We start from the raw sequence: 23,551 nt of genomic DNA, 5'->3' as shown, positions 1-23,551 counted from the left end.
GCACAGGGTGGGGGGATCATGTAGGGCAGGGGCCACACAACGTGGGGGCTGCACAGGGTGGGGGGCCCTGTAGGGTGTGTGGTCTGCGGCCATGGAGGGTGGGGGCCGCGCAGGGTGGGGGGCGTTCAGGGTGGGGCCCACACTGGGTGGGGCCGGAGGATAGAGAACCAAGAGGGGGGTGGCTTCCAGGGGAAGGCTGTGCGTTGTCAGACCTTGGGGGGGGAGGAGGAGTCTGATCCCTATCAGGGTCGGAATCCCCAGACTGGCTGGGCAGGATTCTTTGCTGAGATGTCCTCAGGAGCCGAGACCTAGAGCCCGTGTGACGTTGGAGCCAGAAGCATCTTTGTGAAGCAGCAGGTTTAAGCAGGGGCCCCGAGTGTGGCCGTGCGCGTGCCTGCACGTGTTCAATTATGGAAGCAGAAGAGGCAGAAAAGAGGCAGAAACGAGCTCTCTTGTACATGACAGGGTCCCTCTTGCTCTGCTGGGGTGTCTGTCCCTGCCTCTGTCTGGGATGGGCGACAAGTGCCACATAACCTGCTCGGGGGGGATGAACCAGCCTGACGAGTGCAGGAAGCCAGACAGCAGTGGGGGCTGCAGGGGTGGTGGGGGAGGAGGGAGCGGGGGGGGGGGAGGCTGGGGGGAGGGCGCAGAGGGCACAGCGGGGGGGGGGGGGGGGTGGCTGCAGGAGTGGGGGGTGGGAGGAGGGAGCAGTGGGGGAGGAGGGAGCGGCCGGAGGCTGGGGGGAGGGCGCAGAGGGCATGGCAGGGGCTGGGGGGGTTGGGAGGGAGGAGGGCGCAGAGGGCATGGTGGGCCGCCCACTCCTCTGCTCCCACCTGCAGGATGGCTCCATCCCCACGGGGTCCCCTGAGGGCGGGGGTGTCTGCACACTGACCCCTAGACTGCACGGCCTTCCTGCTTGAGCCAGGCCTTGAGTCCACTGGTGGGGTAGGCACATGGAGGGGGAGGCAGGGCTGTGGCACTCCAGGGCTCTGGGGCAAAGCGGGGGTGTCAGGGAACCCTCTGAGAAGTCGGCAGCCCTCGCTGACCTTCCTCCTTCTTTCCGGACCCAGGACCAGTCCCCTTGCCCTGATGTGTAACCCATATGTGCTGATGGAGCCCTAAATCACATCAGATGTTCAGTAATAGGAGTTAGGGTTGGTGACTGGACAAGCGCTTTCAGCCCCAGGATGTGCACAGAGACACCCTGGCCCGAGCTCTGGGGCGCCCATAGCACCACCTCCTCTCTGCAGCTGCTCTTCCATATCCAGGGTCACCCTCCCACCCACGTCATGCCCAGCCCCACTGTGAGGAAGGCACATTTCGTGGGGCAGGACCAGCGCTTCCTTGGCTCCCTTCTGGCTCAACCACTGGGCCCGCGTCACCCCCTTGGGAGCCAGGCCTGCAAGACAAAATCACACAGGTACTCGGGTGTGCGGTACTGCGGGGCCCCTTGTGGCAACCGAACAAACCTCTGTCCATCTGTGGGGAGGGTGCAGGCTCAGGAACAGGTGTCCCCAAGCTGGCTCCCAAGGCAGCTGTAGAGCAGCTTTGTCATGTAGACTCTCCTTCACACCTGGGGATTTTACAGGCGGGAGGGTGGGAGGGCGGGAAGGCAGGAACTCTATTTGGCATCTGCCTTTTCTCAATTGTCTTTAGCTCAATCCTTATGTCAAAGTAGCCTCTTGGGGGGTGGTGTGTTCTGAAGGTGGCCAAGTACGACCCCGCCCTCCAGGGAGTTGTGGCGGGAGGGAGCCATGTGGCGCCAGGATGGCAGTTTCTGGCTGTGTGGCTCCGGCTGAGGAGCTGGGAGCGACTTCTCCATCCACACAGTACTCAGCGGAGACCACAGTGACAAGCCCATGAGTCAGCAGGTGTGGAATCCTTAGGGCATCAGGCACGCACAGTAGGCGCTCCATAAATGCCAGCTTCTATTACTTAGCTACGACAAGCCTTCAGCAATAATCTGCACCCGCAGGAGCCCTGTGAATTTTGGGGTGAATGTTGAAAGACTCAACAAAATTTAGTCCGTCCCAGGCAGAGAGCATTGCATGGGCCAGAAGGAAGGGTAAGGGGATAGAAAAGAGCTTTGAAAAAACAGTGAGGAAACTTGTTTCTTTTGCCGATTGCCAATTAGGGTTCTGCTGCCAGGAGGTCACATGACACCCCCTAAATTACCCCCTGTGTGTTGGGGTTCCACACACCTTGAGGAAGAGAACGAGAGCATAGTCGCAGCCCAACTCTAGCATCCTCATCCCTGCGTGACACTTCCCTGCCCTGCAGCGTGACGGGTAGCGCCTAGTAGAGAAATTTTGGAAGCAGCTAGTGTCTCAGACAATGGAATGTTATTCGGCACCAGGAGGACCATCCGATGGGGAGGCTGCATGGGGCGGTTGGTGGGAATCTCTGCACCTAACTCTTAATGTTGCTGAGAATCTACAGCTGCTCTCAAACAGTAAGTCCGCTTCCATAGAATACACCGGAGACATAGAAGGACAAACGGTCCAGCAAAGAGATCGGCTCGTAGTTGTGAAACTGTTTCTTGGCAATAAAACGTTCCAACAAACAGCAGTTTTACAAATAGCTGGTGCTCCTGCCGGCAAGGTGGGTGCGGGTCAGAAACATTACCGTGCCTGTATGGGAAGATGGGTCCCCTGAGCCTATCGTAATCATTTCATAGAATACGGTGAATCGGGCCATCACAGTGCATCCTTAAATGTGTACGGTGATGTATGTCAATTATTTCCCACCAAAACTGGAAAAGTAAATAAATAAAAAGAAAAATTATGTATGTCAATTATTTCCCACCAAAACTGGAAAAGTAAATAAATAAAAAGAAAAAAAGGTCATAGGAATGTGGATAAAGCTGCTCTCACACTTCGATCTGCAGCTCCTGTGACAAAACAGGAGACAGAAGAGCAGAAGGCAGTGTTTTGAGGGGAATTTAACGGGAAGGAAAGACAAGGGTGTTGAGAACCATGTGTAGACCTGCCCTCTGCTTGACGTGTGTGTGTGAGACACCTGCAGGGCCACCCTCACTCTCGGTTACCGGCCACAGGTGCCAGTTTCATTGCCCTCAGCTGGTCCGGGCGCCGGGCCAGGCAGGGAGCAAACGGGTAGCCACCCGAAGGACACACATCTCAGGGCACAGGTTTTCCAGACTCTGCGAGAAGACGCAGAAGAAACAAGCATGTTGAAAAGCCTCCTCAGGTTTCCTGCTGCGGTGGGTGGGTTGTTCTAGATCTCTCTGCAGCTGAGAGTAGAACTGGTGTTCCCGAATGGCCGGATTAGGTAAGTGGTGCCACTTAGCTTGTTTGAGGAGACATTTCTTAAGGACAGGACCACCTTCCACGGCGACACTAGGAGTTTCTTACCAGTCCTTCTATTAGATGTGAGAACTCGATATTTGCTTCCATGAAAAGGCCAAGTGTTGGGGCACCTGGGGTTTCCGTCAGTGAAGCATCTGCCTTCTGCTCAGGTCACCATCCTGGGGTCCTGGGATGGAGTCCCACATCAAGCTCCCTGCTCAGCGAGGAGTCTGCTTCTCCCTCTTCTTCTGCCCCTCATCCTGCTTGTGTTCTAATAAATAAAATCTAAAAACAAAACAAATAAACAGCCAAGTGTCTGACTTGAGCATTGCTGCTGAGCCTGACCTCCCCCCGAGGACGATGCAAGCCCACAGCTGCTGGGAAGCCGTCCAGGGCACTGGGCCCAGGGGAAATATCCCTACCTACTAGCCCAACCGCGGCCAGCAGACGATGCTCTGGGTGACACAGAGTCACTCAGCGTGTGAAGTCTGGTAGCCGGGGTCCTGCCATCCTCTCCCGCAAGCTCTCACCTGGACACAAGGCCAACCAGGCAGGGTGCTAGTTGCTGTGAGCACAGTCCTGGGCTGCTTGCCACCCTCACCACAGGCCCCAACCCTGCCAAATCTTAGGACAGAGGCTGAGCTGGTCCTCCTGGGGCACCGATGCTGTCCTGCTGGCTGGGGGTACAGGTGGACTGGTGGAGGATGCCCGCATGGCCCTTGTCTTGGAGCACTGGGTGAGCTTGTACCTCAGCAGGTGCAGGAGGGACAGGGCCTTGCCAGCCAGGGTGCTAGCTCTGCCACACGGCTTACCCAGGCCGTGACACAAGCACAGGCTGAAAAGAAGAGGCTTCAAGGTCCTGAGAAATATGGGAGGAGACATTCTCCCTGCCCTTTTCTTTCAGAATGCCTCTGTCTGTCTTATTTTAAATGTGCAAAAGTCTGGGGCATCTGGGGGGCTCAGCGGTTGAGCTTCTGCCTTCGGCTCAGGGTGTGATCCTGGGGTCCTGGGATCGAGTCCCACATTGGCTCCCCACAGGGAGCCAGCTTCTCCCTCTGCCTGTGTCTCTGCCTCTCTCTCTCTCTCTCTCAGTGTCTCTCATAAATAAATAAATAACATCTTTAAAAAAAAATAAAATCTTTTAAAAAGTAAATGTATGAGAGTCTTTCACAGCCAAGGAAGCACTGGGAGGGGGTAGGCTGGACTTTTCACCTGACTCCAATGGCAAACCTGCCCCAAGTGTGGCTTGTCTGCAATTTCCCTCTGTCCCTGGGGCGCTGCTAGTGGCTGTCTGTTGGTCGTGGGTTTAATGATTATCTGAGCAACATTGTTTTCTTTCTCTTCTATTCTTATGGAGTGATGTTCTGGGGTGTGAGAGGATTTTGTTTGCAGCTCTATCTCCCTATCTCTGGCCCCCGACAACCCCCACTGCACCTGCCCCAGAGAACCTGCAGATGGGTGCAGATTCTGGGCCCCCGCCCCAGCCAGGGCTCCTTTTCTGCCTCCCCGAAAGCACCACTGGGGTGCTCCAGCGGGAGCCCAGGCCAATCACCAGCAATCGGAATTTCTGGGCCAGGGCTGGGAAATCAGATGTTTGGCTTGTTTTTCCCAGGAGACTCCGAGGTGCAGGCACTGCTGGTATTTCCACCTTGGGAGACAAATAAGCCCAACTCTAGCAGGAATTGGAGCTGCAGCAGGGCCGTAAAGGAGCCGGGTCTCTAGTCTACTTTCTATTTGGGGAATAATGAGTTGCCATTAACTTAATTTCACTTGTTGGCTCATAACAGAAAACCCAATATAGCTCTCCTAAGGAAGTGTGAAGGAAGAAGAAAGTTGCCCGTGACCTTCTAACCCCCCCCTCCAGGCGTACGGAGGGCTCCTCTAATGCAAGGGCCTCATGCCCAGCTTCAGGCGGGGGATGGGGGATTCAGAGAACTCTGCCAGCACCTGCCATATCTCAAATCCCTTCAACTTAAAATAGTCAATATGCCAAGGTGCCAAGATGTCCCCAATCCCATGAGAAGGAATCACTAGTCTAAGCCTTATAATGAAAATCTGACCATGCGTTAGATTTTTTTCCTAACCTCTCAAAGCTTAGAAAATCCAATTCAAACTTTTTAAGACCACGGCCCTTTTAAAGAAAAGATTATTCTGACACTCTTTAGAATGGGACAGTCGGACGGGTGTCCAGACTGTTGGACATGGGCACTCGGCAGCAAAGATGCTGGAGATGTGTGGGTCACCTGTCACATGGGGCCAGTTTAGCCAGAATCCCCTCCTGATCGGTTGATCTTATTATATTCCAACTTTTCTTTAAAACACTGGATTTTAAAACATTATGTGACTATTGCTATGATTAGATTGTCAACTATTTGTGGGAAGAGATCCTTGTATAGTGTCAACACCTGGCATGGTGTCTGACCCCCGAGTAGTTTCTCAAATGTAATTAAACACAAAGACATATATTTCTTTGAAATAAAATAATAGCCAAAAAAAGAAAGAAGGAAAGAAAGAAAGAAATAGAAAAAGTAATGAAGTAAGTGTAGACTATAGTTGGTCGATTACAAGGCAAAGTAAACTCAGGGGTCTCACCACGGAGCCACCCGTCGGGTCCCCAGGTCCCTTGGCGATCAGCCTTCTTCTCTGCAGCTTTCAGAGTCTCGTCATGCTTGTTTCACGTTCAACATCCAGTAAACACGTTGTACTTAGTGAGGGAAACCAGGGTTAGGGAAACCACCATGACTCCCCTATCATGAAACGGATTGTTTGAAGAGCCACATAACCCCTAAAGAAACGGAGTCCGTAATTTAAAACTCTCAAAAAAGAAATATTTAGGGCCAGATGGTTCCATTGGAGACTTCCACCAAATGTTTAAAGGATGAACTCCAATTTTACAGTCTATTTCAGAAACATAGCAGAGCTGGGAACTCCTCCTGAATCATTTTATGAAGTTATTATCACCTTGATACCAGAGCCAGACAAAGAAAATACAAACAAACAAAGATAAAAAACCACAGACTAATCTCCCTCTTGAGTAGAAGTGCAAAAATCCTTAAAATATTAGCAAGTAGAATTTGACAGCGTATTGAAAATTGCACACCATGACCTGTAGAGTTGGTTCCAGGGATGTGAGACTGGTTCAATGTTTGAAAAGCAATCAACGTAATCCACTAAACTAACGGTGAAAAAAGAGGGGGGAAAATCACATGATCATGTCAAGCATTGCAGAAAAAGGTTCGGAGAAACTTCAACATGGGTTAATGATAAATTTGCTGGTGGGAGTATGGAACAGAACCAGCCACTTCTGTGGTTCCTCAAAGTGATCAACGCGGTGTACTACGTGACTGGCAGCTCATTCCTAGGCACCAACCCAGAGAGATACAAGTGTGAGACAACGTGAAAACTTGTACACAAATGCTCGGGGCAGCATTTTTCATAATTGCCTCCAAAGAGAATGATGCAAATGTCCATCAACTGATGAGTGAATAGACAAAGTGTGATGTGTAGGCTGAATTATTATTATTCTATGATAACAAGGAAGGAAGCATTGACACCTGCTAACACGTGGATGAGGCCTGAAAACACGCTGAGTGGGAGGAGCCAGTCACAGAAAACCACGTCTTGTAGGATTCTGTTTATATGAAATGTCCAGAACAGGTAAATCCTCAGATATGGAGAGTAAATCAGTGGTTGCCCAGGCCAGGGGGAGGAGGGAACGGGGAGACACTGCTAATGCTATAAATAGATTGTAAACTGATTGTAGTGATGGTTGCACAACTCTGTGAATACAGCAAGAATATGGAACCGCACACTTTATTTTTAAAGATATTTTATTTATTTATTTATGAAAGACACAGAGAGACAGAGGCAGAGACACAGGCAGAGGGAGAAGCAGGCTCGATGTGGGGAGCCTGATGTGGGACTTGATCCCAGGACCCTGAGATCATGCCCTGAGCTGAAGGCAGATGCTCAACCACTGAGCCACCCAGGCGCCCCAGTTTTGTGCTTTTTGCTGTAGCTGCATTTCACTGTTTCCAGGGATTATTTGCATCCTGTTAAGCGCCATCATCCTTGGCACCTAACAGGGGCTGGACACTCAGTGGGCACCCAGTAAATACTTATTGAAGGAATGAGGGCAGAGGAAGAGATCCTGGTAGAAGTATATTGCAGACTCTGTTATTTCTATTCCTTTGGCATAAAAGATTACCTCTCCTGCAAAAAGAAAAAGGCAGCAAACATCTTCTAGGGATCTGCATGCTAGGGGATGATATTGTTTAATTGTGCCGGAATTTTTATAGCTTCTTTTGGAACACTGTTTGTATTTTACTGTTATTACATGCTGTGATGGTTTTAGGTTGGCCAGGGTGGTATTTGCCCCATTGAAGGCTTCCTATTACTGTTGTAATTGTCTCCTCCTGATGAGCACAATCCGTCTCCAGATGCAGTGACCAGAGATACAGGAGTTACACAGAAGAGCATACGGACAGCATTAGTAAAAATACTTACAATGCTTTGTCGACAAGTCTTTTACAGTTATTGTAATGAAATTTGTGAAAAAACGTACTCGTTACAGGGTGGAAACTTGGAGGACATTATTGAGTGTTTTGTTAGACCTGGAAGCTCACCAGCTTTCTCTTGTAGGTGGATGGACAACCTACCTGGTCATTCATTGCCTGTCTCTCAGAAGCCCCTGGATGTAAGGACACATCTATCAGAACCGAACACAACAGAGATGCTCGACGAATGCTGGGGTGGCTGGGGTCCAAAGTATTTGATCACCTATTATGCTATAATGTGGGGATCACATTTCAGAATGAGTTGGATTGTATCAGAAGGAGCACCGCCCTTAGGACATAAATGGATTAATGATTAAAATGGATCCAAAGTGGCCTCCCCACATTCATACACTCATCTTGTCTTGACATTTTGTTGGATGTACTGACAAGATGCTTTAAAAGACGAGAGCTTTGGCTACTCACCTTCGTAAAAAGCACACCTGCTGTTGGAACATGTTCCGGTGAATCTTCTACCCTTCCTTGTCCCTTTGTTCTCTTGACAGCCAGGTAATTTTTAATTTTCTACCACAAATGAGCCTCTGGTTCACTTGAAGTACTGTATGAGTGGCTGACATGTTTACCACACGTTTTCCATGCCCAAGTGGGAAGCAGGTTGTCTGCTATGACGAAATAAAGAGACACCTGCAGCCCAGTGCTGGGCTCACCACAGGGTTAAAAAAGCTTTACTAGGGGTGCCTGGTTGGCTCAGTCAGTGGGGCAGGTGACTCTTGATCTCGGGGTTGTGAGTTCGAGCCCTGATTTGGATGTAGGGATGACTTAAAAATTAAAAAAAAAAAACTTAAAAAACAAAGATTTATTAGTAAGAATGGTTTTACATGAATACCAACATGATACCAACAAAGAGGAGGATCTTTTGCCAAATGCAATAAAATGAATATGGGATCAAGAATCCTATGGTAATGATAATTTTTCTGTGAGTTTCTAGACCAAAGGCAAGCTAAGCAACATGGCATTTGTTCCCGCCATGGATAGGATTGTTAATGAACTCATATTCCTGTGGCTTTTATTTAAACTAGAGTATGGATTGTATTGCTCTTGAGTTTGTTTCCTGGGGCAGCACACAGCTTGTGTATGATGCACCAGGGAGACGAGTTTAAGAGGAAGAGTGTGCCTCTGGAGGGTGGGTAGCCCCCCAGGCTGGCTGCAGGGGGTCATCCATGGCCCCACAGTCAGCCAGCCTGAGGGTCCTGGAGGACTGGCCATGGAGAGGCCACAAAGGGAGTGTTCTTCTTCTAGTAAGAGTGTGGTAACAGGCATAGAATCTGTCCCTGGCCTCACCCAACCAGAATACATACCAAGTATAGGAAAGCACCTGAGTCAGCCACTGGGGAGCAGGTAGGCCAGACGGTGGCCCCTGGATTCTTACCTGGAGAGTTTGCTGGCCAAAGAGCCAAGAGCGGCCCCCCTAAGGGAGGGCGGCCAAGGGGCTCGGCTTCACATGGCAGCAGCCAGTTCCAGGAATCTGTCTGCAGACTCCACCGCTTCTAAAAAGTGAGTGCACAAGCGGATGAAGGCCAGAGAGAGATCGGCCCTGGGGAGCCGTCCCCAGGCTCACTCAGGCCAGGGCTAATTCATGGTCCACCAGCGAGCCTGGAAGGACTCCCAAGAAACCACGTGTTGAGGAAGGTATTCAAAAGGGTATTGTCCTGCTGGCGACTCCAGAATAAATAAGCCTCTGAAGGTCAAGCCCTTTCCACCACCTTCAGGAAACACCACAGAAAAGGCTAAGAATATCTCAAGGGATTTAAAAAATAATAATAAAAGAAATAATCCTGCACCCAGGGGCATATTTACCACATCTCTGAAGCAATAAAATATTACCAAATATGCAAAGAAGGAGGAAGATATTACTCATGATTATTAGAGAAATGAGTCAGTGGAGACAGATCCAGGAGGACACCAGTGCAAGAACCGGTGGACACTCTGATAGACTCCAAACGTGCACGGGAGCTCAGGGAATGCATGTGTACAAAACAGATCTAGAAAAAGGGACCCAAACAGAAAGACCTTTGAGAAATGAAAACACAACATCTAACACGAAAACTGCACCGATGGGATTTGTGGCCACTCAGACAATGTGGAAGAAAGGTTAGCAACGACCGAACAAGTGTCCAAAGTGCAAGCGCACCAGTGAGCTGCACACCATAAATGCTGCCCAGTAATTCTGTGATTTGAGCCCAGAAGTACCGAGTAGGGGGGGGCGGGCGGGGGGATTGGACGAATACTGTAAACCCACAGCTCAGGCAAGAACAAAAAGCAGAACTCGACAACCCGGAGCAGAAGGAGCACAGCGATGACTGCACTTTTAGTCTTTGACAACAGATAGGGACAAAGTGTGTCTGGCAGTGGTGGCAGCCTCTGGGCGACTCTGCTTAGACAAGAGCTGGGGTTCCTGGTGCCCGGAACCCTCAGGATCCAGGACACCCAAGGTGCCCTCTGGGGCTGATGAGGGGACTTCAGAGAAGGCCTCTTCCCGCCTTAGCTCTTCAAGTGCCTTCAGTTCAAGATGATCAATATACCAAAGAGGCATATTTCTGGATGGCATGTCTGGAACTCCTTCTAGAGACCTCAGCATTTGTGGGTGCAGAATGAGGGCCCCCAGACATACAGGATCCAAGAAATGCCACATAATATCTTACAGCCGCAAAAGGCAACAACACCACACACAAAGAGGCCAGCTACTGCCTTACAGGGGAGGCTGCAGATCGTTTAACTTGAGTCCTGGGAACATGGGCCGGGAGGCCCTTTGGCACAGAAACATGTCCCTCATTTTGAGAAGGTCATGTAGGTTTTCTGGGGTGGAGGGATCACCTCTGCTTGGGAAGGGCATCCTTACCCCTCTCCTGTCTTTGCTGTGTGAATGGATTTCAAGATTTAAACATAGATGTGGATCCGAGGACACACACAGTATTAACAGTCTTGTACATGCTTGGTATTTTAGGCATTTTTAAAGTTTAAGGACTTGGGGCACAATAGTCTCATGATTTCAAATTAAAGTGTGTAAATAGGGCTCCTGGGGGGCTCAGTTGGTGACACGTCTGCCCTCGGCTCAGGTCATGATCTCAGGGTCCTGGGATCTAGTTCCACATCAGACTCCCTGCTCAGCAGAGACCCTGCTCCCCCCCTCTGCCTCTGCCCCAACCCCGCTCGTGCATACTCTCTGTCAAATAAATAAAATATATTTTTAAAAACTAGTGTAACTGTTAGATACTAAATAGAGTAATAAGAATTATAAGTTTAACTTGAAGAACTGGGTTTTTACATTTTTAAAATTCATGAACTTTATATTCATCCCTTTGGCAAAGCGAATATTGACTTTAAAAAACAAAGCTTGCCCCACAATGTAGCTTTGAGTGTGTGTAGGGAGCCACTCTCAAGGATATCCAAACCTGTGCTTTGAAAGGAAGTGACTTTTCCTTTTTTTTTTTTTTTTAAGATTTTATTTATTTATTCATGAGAGACACACACACATACACAGAGAGAGAGTGTCAGAGGGAGAAGCAGGCTCCATGCTGGGAACCCTACGTGGGACTCCGTGGGACTCGATCCAGTCTCCAGAATCACACCCTGGGCTGAAGGTGGCGCTAAACCACTGAGCCCCCCGGGCTGCCTAAGAAGTGACTTTTCTGATGAAAGAAGTCCTCCAGAGGTCAACAGGAGTGGCCCCTGAGCAGTGGAGGCGAGCTCATGGTACACATCTCTGGTATTCCTTGTGTATTGCTCAACAAGCAAGATCACTTTTCCAATAAGAAAGTGCTTTAAAAAGTGAATGCTGCCACCTGTCCTTTCTTATCACAGGAGAGCTGGACTCAGAAGTCCAGCTGTTTATCTGCAATCCAGGGGGAGGGCTTGGGAGCAGCCTCCCCCACCCAGGGTCCTGCTCCCTGCCTGCCTGCAGCACAGGTGGTGACCCAGGGCAGCTGGGGAGTCATTTGCCCTTTGTAGGGACCAGCTGACATTTGTCCTTGAGAACCAGAATCCATCTCTCCTGGGCAGATTTATTTTTTTTAAGTAATCTCTATACCTAACATGGGGCTTGAACTCACGACCTGGAGACCAGGTCCACTGACGGCAGCAGCCTGGGCATACTGAAAGCTCTCCCTCTCACTAGTTAATCACAAAACTCAACCAAGCAAACCTCAAGATCTGACTGGCTTTATTGGGTGAATCCTGAAGGGGCAACCCCCCTACCTGGCAGGTGGAGAGGCGGTGTGGGGAGTTGTGTGGCATGGAAGGTTGGAGGGTGGGAGCAAGAAAGTTCACGGTGGAAGAAAGGGGGCTGTGTGTGGACAGCTCGGGGTCTGACCACGCTGGTGACCTGCTCTTCTTTCTGGGATAAGGAGGCCTGGGCAGCAGGCGCCCCCCGCGCTGCGGAAGCAAACGTTTCCTGAGTGGCTGGGGAGCCACATTTCCAGGGGAGATGGAGTCACAGTCAGATGGGAATACATGTAAGTGATACGCGTGTCACCATCAGCACGTCAGTCACCAGTGTCACCATCAGCATTGTGCCACCGTGCACTGGCTGGCTGGCTGGCTGACCCACGCTGCATTTAACTCACATCCACAGCAGCGGGGAAAGCTGTGTTTTGCCAGTCTTATTCTTTTTTTAAGATTTTATTCATTTATTTCAGAGAGAGAGAGAGAGAGAGAACACTCAAGAGGAGGGGCAGAGGCAGAGGGAGTGGCAGGTTCCCTTCTGAGGACCCCCCCCCCCCCAGCCCCCGCTCAAAACGAGGGACCCCATACCAGGACCCCATGATCACTACCTGAGCCGAAGGCAGACACTCCACCAACTGAGCCCCCCCAGGCACCCCAGCTTTCCCGTATTGACGTGCAGCAGCCTGGACACTCACATGAAGCCCACTCCACGTGGGGAGGCCTGGGGCTTTTAGCTGCCGATCAAACATGTTTGGAATCCAACTGTTTAGAACCTGTGAACACCCCTGCCTCAATGGAGGGGGGTCAGAAGAATGAAAGAGAGCACAACTCTTGCCATCTGATGGACAGAGTGGGCTTCCAAGTTTTGCGGGTAGGGGTGGTGGTTTGAGACAGAAATGGGAGCCCTACAGGCCAGGCTTCAGACTCAAACAGCCGACCTCAAGGACACAGGGACCTGGGGGTACAGGGGTTGGAGATGAGGTCAGCCGGCCCTGCCCTCCTGAGGTCAGGATGCTCTCCTCATCCTCCCAGGTCCTGAAGTCTGCCAATGCCCGGAAAGATACGGGGCCTGAGTCGGAGCTTGGCGAAGCCCACGGCAGGAGGCTCTCAGCCCTGCGCCATGTAGGCCACGGGCTAGAGTCTCAGCAGACGGCCTGTGTGTTGGTCTGGTCCTGATCACGGGCTGCGCAGCAGGGGGGCCCTGGACGTGTGTGGTCCACTGGAATGCTGGTGCTCCCCGCGGACCTCAGCTTTGCTCTGCCCACGTCAGCCTCACACCCGGAGGAGGTGTGCTGGGGCCTAGCATCACCCTCGTTGGGATACCACCCTCACACGCACCCAAACTGAAGCTGGTCCACTGCCTGGAAGGGACATTGTGAAAAGCTGTGGCCCAGGGTCACTTCGCATGCACTTTGGCTTCACAGATGTAATCTCTCCCACTGTGGGCTAATTATTCTCATTTTTCAAATCAAAGAAGTGAGCTTTTATGCCTTTATGCTCTTGAGGTGAACATGGGAGTGGGGTGCAGGCTCTTGGCTCTAGCACAGTAAAAACGGCGTGCCCCCTCGGAGCAAGGGCAATCTCATTCTCTCTCTCTCTCTCTCTCTCGTGACCCTTGGGAAATCTTGTTTTGGATTTCTAGGGACATCATCTGTGAATGATCCAAATATTTATTTTTAAAAAAAGTTTTTTAAAAAGATTTTATTTATTCATAGAAACAGAGAGAGAGAGAGAGGCAGAGGGAGAAGCAGGCATCATACAGAGAGCCTGACGTGGGACTCGATCCAGGGTCTCCAGGATCAGGCCCTGGGCTGCAGGCGGTGCTAAACCGCTGCGCCACCGGGGCTGCCCCAGACAAATATTTAAACACGATAGAAGATGAAAATCGATGATGTTGGTTATTGGACAATGAAATCCACATTAAAAACATGGGCAAATGTTTAAAGACAAAGTCAAAACGACTCTCTTCTAGTGCTTAAAGTTATATTGTATAATTCTAAGTTCCTAAAGAACCAAAAAAACAACAAAAAAAGTTTCTGAATGTGGGAGGGAAAAATGCATTATCTCCTGATAGGGAAGGTCTTTCCAAACATGGTTAAAAAAAAAAAAAAAAAAAGAGGCAACGTAAGACTACCAAAGCTGCTTGTATAAAACTTTTTCTTTCTTTCTTTTTTTTTTTTTTTAGATTTTATTTATTCATTCATGAGAGACACAGAGAGGCAGAGAAGCAGGCTCCATGCAGGGAGCCTGATATGGAACTCGATCCCTGGACTCCAGGATCACACCCTGGGCCGAAGGCAGGTGCTCAACCACTCAAGCCACCCAGGCGTCCCCACTTGTATAAAACTTTCAAACCTTTGCAGGAAAAAAGCAATTCCAGAAACAAAATAAGAAGCCAGACAAAAAATCAGATAAAAATTTTGTTAGCATATGATAAAGCTAATATTTTGCAACATGTAAAGAGTGCCTACAAACAAGGGAGAAAAATAAAGCAAAAATCCAAGTAGAAGAGAAGACTAAGGCCATGGACAATTTGCAAGAAATAGCCGCCCAATGACATTATTCTGTTTTATTCTTTTATTTAGCAACTTATTTTGAGACAGAATTCATGTAGCAAACAGTCCACCCAACTAACGTGTACAATTCAATGGTGTTTGGTGTATTCATATAGCTGTGCACCCATCACCACGAGCAGTACTCCTGTACCCAGGCCTGGGCCACCACTAATCTACTTTCTCTCTCATACATTTGCCTATTTCTGGACATTTGTCTAAAGAGAATCACACCATCTGTGGCCCTTCTGATAGTTGATGACGTTGAGTGTCTTTTCCTGGGCTTACTGACCATTTGCTTATCGTTTTGGGAGAATTATCTGATCCAACACGTGGTCCATTCTTGATTGTTTGTTGTTTTATTATTGTAAGTTCTTTTTTTTTTTTTTTATTATTGTAAGTTCTTTACATGATCTATATGCAAGTTCTTTTCCAAATATGTGATTTTCAGATATTTTCTCCCATTCTGTGGGTTTTCTTTACACACTTTAAAAAAAGGTTATATTCATTTATTGGAGAGACAGAGTGAGCACAAGAGTCGGGGGAGAGGGAGAGGGTGAAGGAGAAGCAAGCTTCCCACCTGCCGAGCGGGGAGCCTGGCGTGGGGCTCCATCCCAGGACCCTGGGAGCCATCCAGGCTCCCCTCTTTACACATTTTTGAAGGTGTTCTCTGAGCTCAGGTTTTAATTTAGGTGATCCACAGTTTATCTATTTTTCCTTTTACTGCTTGTGCTTTTGGTGTTGTAGTTGAGAAACCACTGCCCTAATCCAAGGTCACAAAGATTTACACCTATATTTTCTTCTAAGCACTCTACAGTTCTTACATTTAGGTCTTTGACATGTTTTGAGTCAATATGTAACATATAGTGGAGTTGGGGGGGGATCCAACATCATTTTTTTAATGTATGAAATACACTTGTCCCAGTATCATTTATGGTAAAGACCGGCACCCCATTCCATGGTCTTGCTAACCCTGTCGAAAATTGATTGTAAATATGAGGGTTTATTTCTGGGCTGTTTTATTCCATCTATCTGTATAGCTAGTCCTATGGCAGGACCACCAAGTCTCCGTTACTGTAGCTTTGTAGGAAGTTCTACAATTGAGAAGGGTGATTGCTCAAACTTTTTCAATATTGCTTTGGCCATCCTGGATGTCTTAAATTTGCATACGAATGTTAGGATCAACTTGTCAATGTTTGCAAAAAGGAAAAAAAAATGTCAGCTGGGATTTTGACAGGGATTGCACTGAATCCATCATAGATCAATCGAGGGAGTATTGCCACCAGTAAGTATGAAGTCTTTTAGTCAATGCCTTAGTTCTATAATTTCTACACTGTTTGGGGATTTTCAGGATATAAAATTTGCACTTCTTTTATTAGATTTATTCCTATTTTATTTTTTGAAATCTACTCTAAGAGGAATTTCTTTTGAATTACTTTTTTTTTTCATTTTTTAAAAAAAGTGATGTCTAGTTGACACACAATGTTACATCAGTGTCAGGTGCATGGCATAGAAGTCCCACAAGTCTGTGCTCCCCAAATGTGTAGGGGCCACCTGTCACTGCATGACACCATCACAGAACCACTGGCTGGACGCCCCATGTTGTGCCATTATCGCCGGGACTCACTCACTCCATAACTGGGAGCTGGGACCTCCTGCTCCTTCCCCCACTGTGCCCGGCCCCCCACCCCTCTGACAACCACCAGTTTGTTTTGTCTTTATGGTTTGTTTCCACTTTATGTTGTCTTTTAGATTCCACATATAAGTGAAATCATATATTTGACTTATGATACCTTCTGGTCCATCCATATTGTAGGAATGGTTTCCTTAATCTCACTTTAAGTTTGTTCATTGCTACTATACAAAACCACAACTGATTTCTGTATATTGATCTTATATCCTGCAACCTTGCTGAATTTATTACATCCAATAGTTTTTAGTGGACTCCCTAGGATCAAATGACTTTTAAACATCGGAAAAGAGACCAGTTTCTTTTACAGTGTGAGAAATGCAGATGCAAACTATCATAGGATATGGTTTTGCTCACTTACGAACTTGGCAAAGATATAAAATTCTGGTACCATCGTACAGATGTGGTGTCTAGTAACATATAGGCTCCATCAAGCCCACTTGTAGGAATACATCCTACAGCAGCCGTCTTCCAGCTTGTCTACAGTATCTCCGGGATGTGTAAATAATATTGAAGGAATATGTGATATGCAGGCATGTCACTGTTTGATTCCATTTATATAAAGTTCAAACACAGGAAAAACTAATCTGTTGAGAGAAATCAGCGTAATTGTACTATCATCATAACATTTAATTAAAATTCTCAGGTACTATTTTTTTTTAAATGATGAGGATTTCCTTCTTCTCAACCTGATCATAAGGCCATCCAATAAAACAGTAATTTCCCCCTACCATCAAGTGTCCACTGTGCGTGCTGTTTGGAAGTCATTGTTTTATTACCCTTTCCATGAGCACTCCATTCAGTCCAATCCATCCCCCAACATTATTACCATATTCTTCATGGTCTCCTGTAGTTCATGATTCTCTCTCTAAATCCTCCTCTAGATAGCATCAGATTGGTACTAACCCGACTGAATGGTGTTAGTTGTGTCTTCCTGGGAAGTGAAACTCCCTTGTGCCTGTGTAGGGCTGTACAGAATTTATTTTGATCTCTTTTAAGATTTTAGTTATTTATTCATGAGAGACACACACAGAGAGGCAGAGACAGGCAGAGGGAGAATCAGGATCTCTGCAGGGAGCCTGATGTGGGACTTGGTCCCGGGACCCTGGGATCACGCCCTGAGCCGAAGCCAGATGCTCAACCACTGAGCTACCCAGGTGGCCCCCCTTTTTCTTAGATTTTATCTATTTTGATCTTTGACATAACCTTATAAGAGTAGGTAATGAGAATTTAAATTGCCTGATATCCAGGTATTTGAGCCCTGCGTCGTAATAAATCCACGTGATCCAGTATTCTCAGAACATGTCATATATTCATTTATAATAGACAGCTTCTGAGTCCTTCCTGTCCTTTAGGAGGTAGATTGATAAGGACAACCAATCTTGTCTCTGCCACCTGGACTTTTTTTTTTTTTAAGATTTTATTTATTTATTCATAGAGACAGAGAGAAAGAGAGAGGCAGAGACACAGGCAGAGGGAGGAGAAGCAGGCATCATACAGAGAGCCTGACGTGGGACTCGATCCAGGGTCTCCAGGATCACGCCCTGGGCTGCAGGCGGCGCTAAACCGCTGCACCACCGGGGCTGCCCTGCCACCTGGACTTTTTAACGAGGTGGGGTACAGGCAATACACACATAAACGACTCAATACTGTGATTACAAAACAGAAGCCAAAGAGAAATAAATAAGGATGCACATCAAAGAGTAGAGAACAATCAGCTTGTGCAGGTGCTCATGGGAGACTTCTGAGCAGATGTGGGAGAGTGCTTATTTGCCTGCTGTGTAGAGAATGATCTCAAGGAGTGCCAGAGTGGACCAGGGCAGGAAGCTGTGTGGTGGACCAGATGGCTGAACTCTGCTCCTGCAGTCTCTACCAGAGTCATTCTTTCAGGCAGCATTTCCGTAGCACCAGGAGATGTTCCCTTCACGAAGTGTAGTGTAAACGCCTTGTGGCTATAGACGTGCCTCCTTCAGAGGCTAATGCTGCATCTGTGTTCCCTAGGGTGCTTTTGACAATTGCAGGGAGTGGAAAGGCTCTTCTGGCTCACTTCTTCATGGGGCAGTGCCGTGATGGTTTCTGTTGTTTGAGAGAAAACTGGAGGGGCAGGGCGCTCTAATTTGTGACTTTGCTGAAGTTCCAGGAGCAAGTTATTAAAATCAGAATTGCCTTTGGAGAGAGTGCCTTCTGGGAGAAAGGATTCCTGAGAGGAATGTGGTCCTCCTGGCCCTTCCTGACCCACTGCTGCCAGGAGAAAGAGGATTATAACAGGCTGGCTCCCTCCCACTCCACCAGGAAGAAGCTTCAGTGTGGGATCTACCAGGTCTGAGGCCCCCCCACTCACAGTGGACAGTTGAGGTGGACCCTGGAGAGCACTGGGTATGGGGAGAGGGGTAAGCAGCCAGGGTCTAGGCCTGGGACTGTGTGGCCCTCCAGAGCCTGCATTAGCATCTCCCATGAACCGGAGTTCTTCCCTGGAGGATGACTTCCCCTCGAAGTATAACATCTGTACTCAAGTGGTGAAGCAAACCTGGGGAAGCCATCTGTAGACCACAGATGGTGTGCAGGACCTTCAGTGAACCCCTCGCTCTGCTCTAGTCTGCAGATACAGCAGAGAATGGTAAGAAAGGGTCTTACAAGAGATGAGGTGATAGGAGGGTGAGAAGCAGCTTGGAGAATGCATCCCCACCCACTCCGGCCTCCGGGAGCCCTGAGTGGGGTCAATACCTGGAGAAGTTCCAGGCAGGGCTGACCTTGCCCCTTCCTGTGCTCTCCTTACCACTCTCCCTTTTTCTGGTCCCACTGCTGACCTGGCAAACAAGCTCTGGTCTCCTTTGCACTGCATGGCAGCCCTAGACCTCACACATCCTTCTGCAGAGTGTGTATCAGGGTGCCTTTCAGTTAGAGATTTAGCCCTGGTGCCTTATCAGGACCAGCAGACAACAGATGCCTCTGTCCAGTACGGCCACTGTCTTATCAGGATTCCCGTGCTAGGGCTGCCTAATTAACATAGCCATAAATCTGGACCACAGGCAGGAGGGGAAGGGCCAGCCTGAGCTCCAATTGAAAGGACCAACATATTAGAGACTAAAAAAGCCTGAGTGTGCCCAGCTCAACAGCCTTTGCCCCCACTACCTGGGGTGGGGGGTGGGGAGGAATAGGCTGTTGGGCCAATTGGAGGATGACCCAGGTAGCCAACAGGGAAAGAGGATCCTTACCTACAAGAAGACTGGTACCCCCATCAAACTCATCCACCTAGAGGAGAAGCTAATACAAAGAATTATCCTCGTGCGTGGTGTGTATGATGCATATTGAATACTTTCTGCTGTGTTGAATAACTGGATTATTTTATAACTAACTTGAAAAGGCTTCTGAAGGTTAGTTTTCATCTAACATATCAAGGTCAGTTCACTGTGGGTCCAGCTCATCCTACCTCCATACCACACATCTCCAGGCAGAAATTTCATCTCTCCAAGTAGGAACCCAGGGACCCAGCAAGAAGAGACATGGCCCTAGGGGCGCCTAGGTGGCTCAGTTGGTTAAGCATCTGACTCTTGGTTTTGGCTCAGGTCATGCTCAGCGTTGTGGGATTGAGCCTGTGCTGGGGGTCTGCAATGGGCATGGGGCCTGCTTAAGACTCTCTCCCAAGCTCGCTCAATCTTTTTATCAAACAAATACAATCTTAAGAAAAAAAGAGAGAGACAGAGGCAGAGACATAGATCTAGGAGAGGTTGGAACTGTTAACATGCCTATTTGCTTACTGGCAATAAATTTCCTGCAGTAGGAAAAAATATACACAGGCTCCTCCAACCTAGTCTCCAGAAATCAAGTGTGGTTGTGAAACTGTAAAGACACTATATATTTCAGTTTCTGGAAATGCGTGGCAAGTTGGAAGAGGGCAGGGACTGCTGACCTAGCATCCTAGAAATTCAAGACATAACTGGGGTTCACTCTTCCAATTTATTTTGGAAAATTTCAGTTTTCCAGAAAAGCTGAATGGGACAATGAACACACATATCCCCATCATTTAAATGTACTGATTGGTAACATTTTGTTATATTTGCTTTATCTCTGTATAAAATACATCTGTTTCTGAACCATTTGAGATACGTTGTAGCCACTAGGACTCTTCACTTTAAATAACTCAGGACAAGGGATGCTTGGGTGGCTCAGCAGTTGAACATCTGCCTTTGGCTCAGGTCATGATCCTGCGGTCCCAGGATGGAGTATCGCATTGGATGCCCTGCATGGAACCTGTTTCTCCTTTTGTCTCTGCCTCTCTCTGTTTCTCATGAATAAATAAAACTTAAAACAACAACAACAAACAACAACTCAGGACACATGTCCTAAGAACGAGAGTATTCTCATAAATAGATGTCATCACATTGAAACATTCAATGATCACTCAGCAGTACTCTCTCTGAAATGCATTCCACATACAAAATATTCCAACTGTCCCCCAAATCTTTTACAGCTTCTTTCCTTCAAAGTGGTGTAAGATCAAGGGTCATGTAATAGATTTGGTTGTGGTTTTCTATGTCTGGCCTGATTCCCTAGCTTTTCTGTGTATTTTTTTGATACTGAGTTTTTGAAAAGTCCAGTGGAACTGTTTCGCACAATGTCTCTCAATCTGGATTTGTCTGATTCCCCTCCCCCCTCCTCCATGCCTCCTCTCCCAACAGATTCATTTAAGAATTTTTTTGGCAGATTTACATTGGTGATGTAGATGCCCATTTCTGACATTCAGCACGGTAAGGAGCAAAGCTTTTGAGGGGAGGGAGGGGAGATACTTCTAGGGGAAGGACTGGTGGTTGCCTACTTGGGAGGGCGGCCCTTTCTGACTTAGGGTGTTGGCTCACCTCCCCCGCCAGTGCATTGTTGTTAGCTCCCAGTGATCGTTACTATGGGCAAAATTTAAAACAGAGGTTCTCCAAGAGGGAGAGGATGGGAAATGCATGTGGCTTTGTCTGGCGACAATTTTGGTCGTCATAATGTTGGGGAGGGTGTGTGCTACTGGCATCTAGTGGATAGAGGCCAAGGATGCTGCCAAACACCTTCCTTTAAAAAAGAATCACTCAGCCTCAAATGTCAACAGTGGCAAGGTGGAGAAATCCAGGGGACAGACAACGCTGAAGCCTCCTACCAGCAGACTCCCTGGCACCTGCCTCCTTCCTATCCCTTCTGCTCCCCGATCGGCTCCACTGCCGTCTGCCGCCTTCAACATTAAACACAACGGATGCAACAATTTTCCAATGCTTCCTCACTGCTAAGTAGTGACTCGCTTCTCTGTCCGTGTCTAAATTGGCTCTCTACTTGGCCTGTGAACTCCCAGGTCTTGCCAAGTGTGTCACCTGAGACGAGCTTTAATTGCTGGAGCAGGCACGTATCAATCTCATTTGGGAGAAGAGGACAAGGTGCCAGTAAAATCCTGCAGAGCATTGCTAACTAGCAGTCGTGCGGCGCCAGAGCCTAGTGCGCTCTCCAAAGTCCTGTCATCTGACCCGATAACACCGCGGAGGCGTTTTTCTGAGAGGTCGATTGCACTCGAGGAACGACCTCTGCTCGGTGACCTGCTGGACACCAGGCTGGTGCAGGGGGGCGGAGCGCGCAGAGCTCCAGCCAGGGGTGCGGGGGGTGGGGGGCTGGGGTTTAGACTCAGGATTCAGCCTACAGGTCCTGCACTCAACACAGCAGACGTCAAAACTGTTCTCACTGCCTTCCTCTCTCCCCTTCCTCCCGCAAACAACTCACAAAATACTCAAGGGGCATTTTGGGTCAAACGAGTCAAACGAGTTCACGAAGGACCGTGGGAATGCCTGGCTCCCGATCTCAGAGAGGAGCTGGTCGGCTTCCCCCATGTGTGGTGGGGGCCAGGCTCTCAAGGTCACAGGTAGGTGGGCGAGGCCCGGGTCCGCGGGTCTGCAGAGATCCCCTCCCCTGCTCCGCGGGGCAGGGGGGTGGGTGAGGGAGGCTCGGGTGGGGGCCCGGGTCTGCAGACAGCCCCTTTCCCAGCCCCAGCCCCCGCCCCCGCCCCCGCCCCGCCCCGCAGGGCAGAGGGGTGGGCGAGGCCCGGGTCCACACCGACCCGCGAGCGGGGCGGCGGCGCAGTGCGGCGGCGGGTCCGCGCGCAGGAGGCTGGCGGCTGGCGGCTGGCGGCTGGCGGCTGGCGGCCTGCCCGGCGTGCGGACTGCGTCCAGGCGGCCACGACTCCGCCCGCGGGCGCCCCTACCGCCGTACCCGGCCTCATCCCCCGGCGGCGCGCGGGCACGACGTCTGGCGGCTTAAACCCAAGAATGAGCAGGGCGGCTCCACCAGCAAGCGTCCTCCCACCGAGCGAAAACGAAACTTCCCAGGATGCCTGACTTCCGGCGCCCCAACACCGCCCCTTCCCGCGCGCACCTGCGGTCCGCCCCGCCCAGTCGCCCCCGGCGCCGGCAGGTGAGATGCGCGCCAGGCCCCGCCCCTCGGCCCCGCCCCAGCCTCCCACGCCGCCACCTGGCCGGGCCCGCGCCGGGTCCGCCCTGCTCTGTCCCGCCCGGCCGCCAGGTGAGCAGCTCCAGGCCCCGTCCCGCGCCGTCCGCGCTCGTCCTTCCGACCGCCAGGTGAGCAGCTCCAGGCCCCGCCCCACTACCAGGCCCTGTCCCGCGCCGCGCCGTCCCCTTCCTTCCTCCCGGCTCCCAGGTGAGCACCGCTAGGCCCCGCCCCCCCGCCAGGCCCTGTCCCGCGCCGACCCCGCCCATCCTCCCGGCCCCCAGGGGAGCAGCTCCAAGCCCCGCCCTACCGCCAGGCCCGGTCCCACGCGGTCCCCCCTCATCCTCCCGGCCCCCAGGTGAGGGGCGCCCTTCCCCGCTGGGCCACCCACCAGGCCCCGCCCCGCCCCGCCCGGCTGTGCCTGCCCCCAGGTGCGCAGCCCCGGGCCCCGCCCGCCGCCCCCAGGCTCCACCCAGACGCCCGCACCCGTCGCGCCCGGTCCCGCCCCACCTGCGTCGCCGCGGGCTGGGTCGCGCCAGGCCCCGTCCCGCCGCCAGCCAGCCCGGCTCCGAGGCTTCTTCCCGCCGCCTCGCCGGGCCCCGCCCCGCCTCCAGGTGAGCGTCGCGGGACCGAGTCCGGGCTCGGGCCGCGCCCCGCCGAGCTCCAGGCCCCGCCGTGCTCCAGGCCCCGCCCTCCCAGCGGGCCCCGCCTCCCGCCCGCGGCGCCTGCGCAGTGCGGCCCGTCGGGCCGGGGCCGGGCGGCGCGGCCGGCGCAGTCGGCGGGCGCAGTGCGCGTGCGCCG

The 23,551-nt window shown here is 50.4% G+C and overlaps 1 protein-coding gene and 1 long non-coding RNA gene across 5 annotated transcripts in view; one reads left to right on the top strand and one right to left on the bottom strand.

Moving 5' to 3' along the window:
• Positions 1-2,107: 2,107 nt before the first annotated feature.
• LOC140641565 (uncharacterized) lies at positions 2,108-23,391 on the bottom strand. The gene is made up of 2 exons (XR_012038165.1): positions 23,261-23,391; positions 2,108-3,590 (listed from the first exon to the last, which is right to left on the bottom strand). It is a non-coding gene; the product is annotated as an uncharacterized lncRNA (long non-coding RNA).
• The window catches only part of SPIN1 (spindlin 1), a 75,249-nt gene continuing 74,215 nt past the window's right edge, over positions 22,518-23,551 (top strand). For 2 of the 4 annotated variants that reach the window (XM_072841569.1, XM_072841578.1), the window contains exon 1: positions 22,757-22,881. The gene's annotated coding sequence lies outside the window, so the exon portion shown is untranslated. Of the gene's footprint in view, positions 22,718-22,756; positions 22,882-23,551 lie in introns of those variants that run through there. The other 2 variants (XM_072841611.1, XM_072841594.1) reach the window with 2 other exon arrangements.

Source organism: Canis lupus, chromosome 1, assembly GCF_048164855.1.
Source record: "Canis lupus baileyi chromosome 1, mCanLup2.hap1, whole genome shotgun sequence".
In the NCBI taxonomy this organism is placed as follows: Eukaryota; Metazoa; Chordata; class Mammalia; order Carnivora; family Canidae; genus Canis; species Canis lupus.
This window is presented reverse-complemented; position numbering and strand designations above follow the sequence as displayed.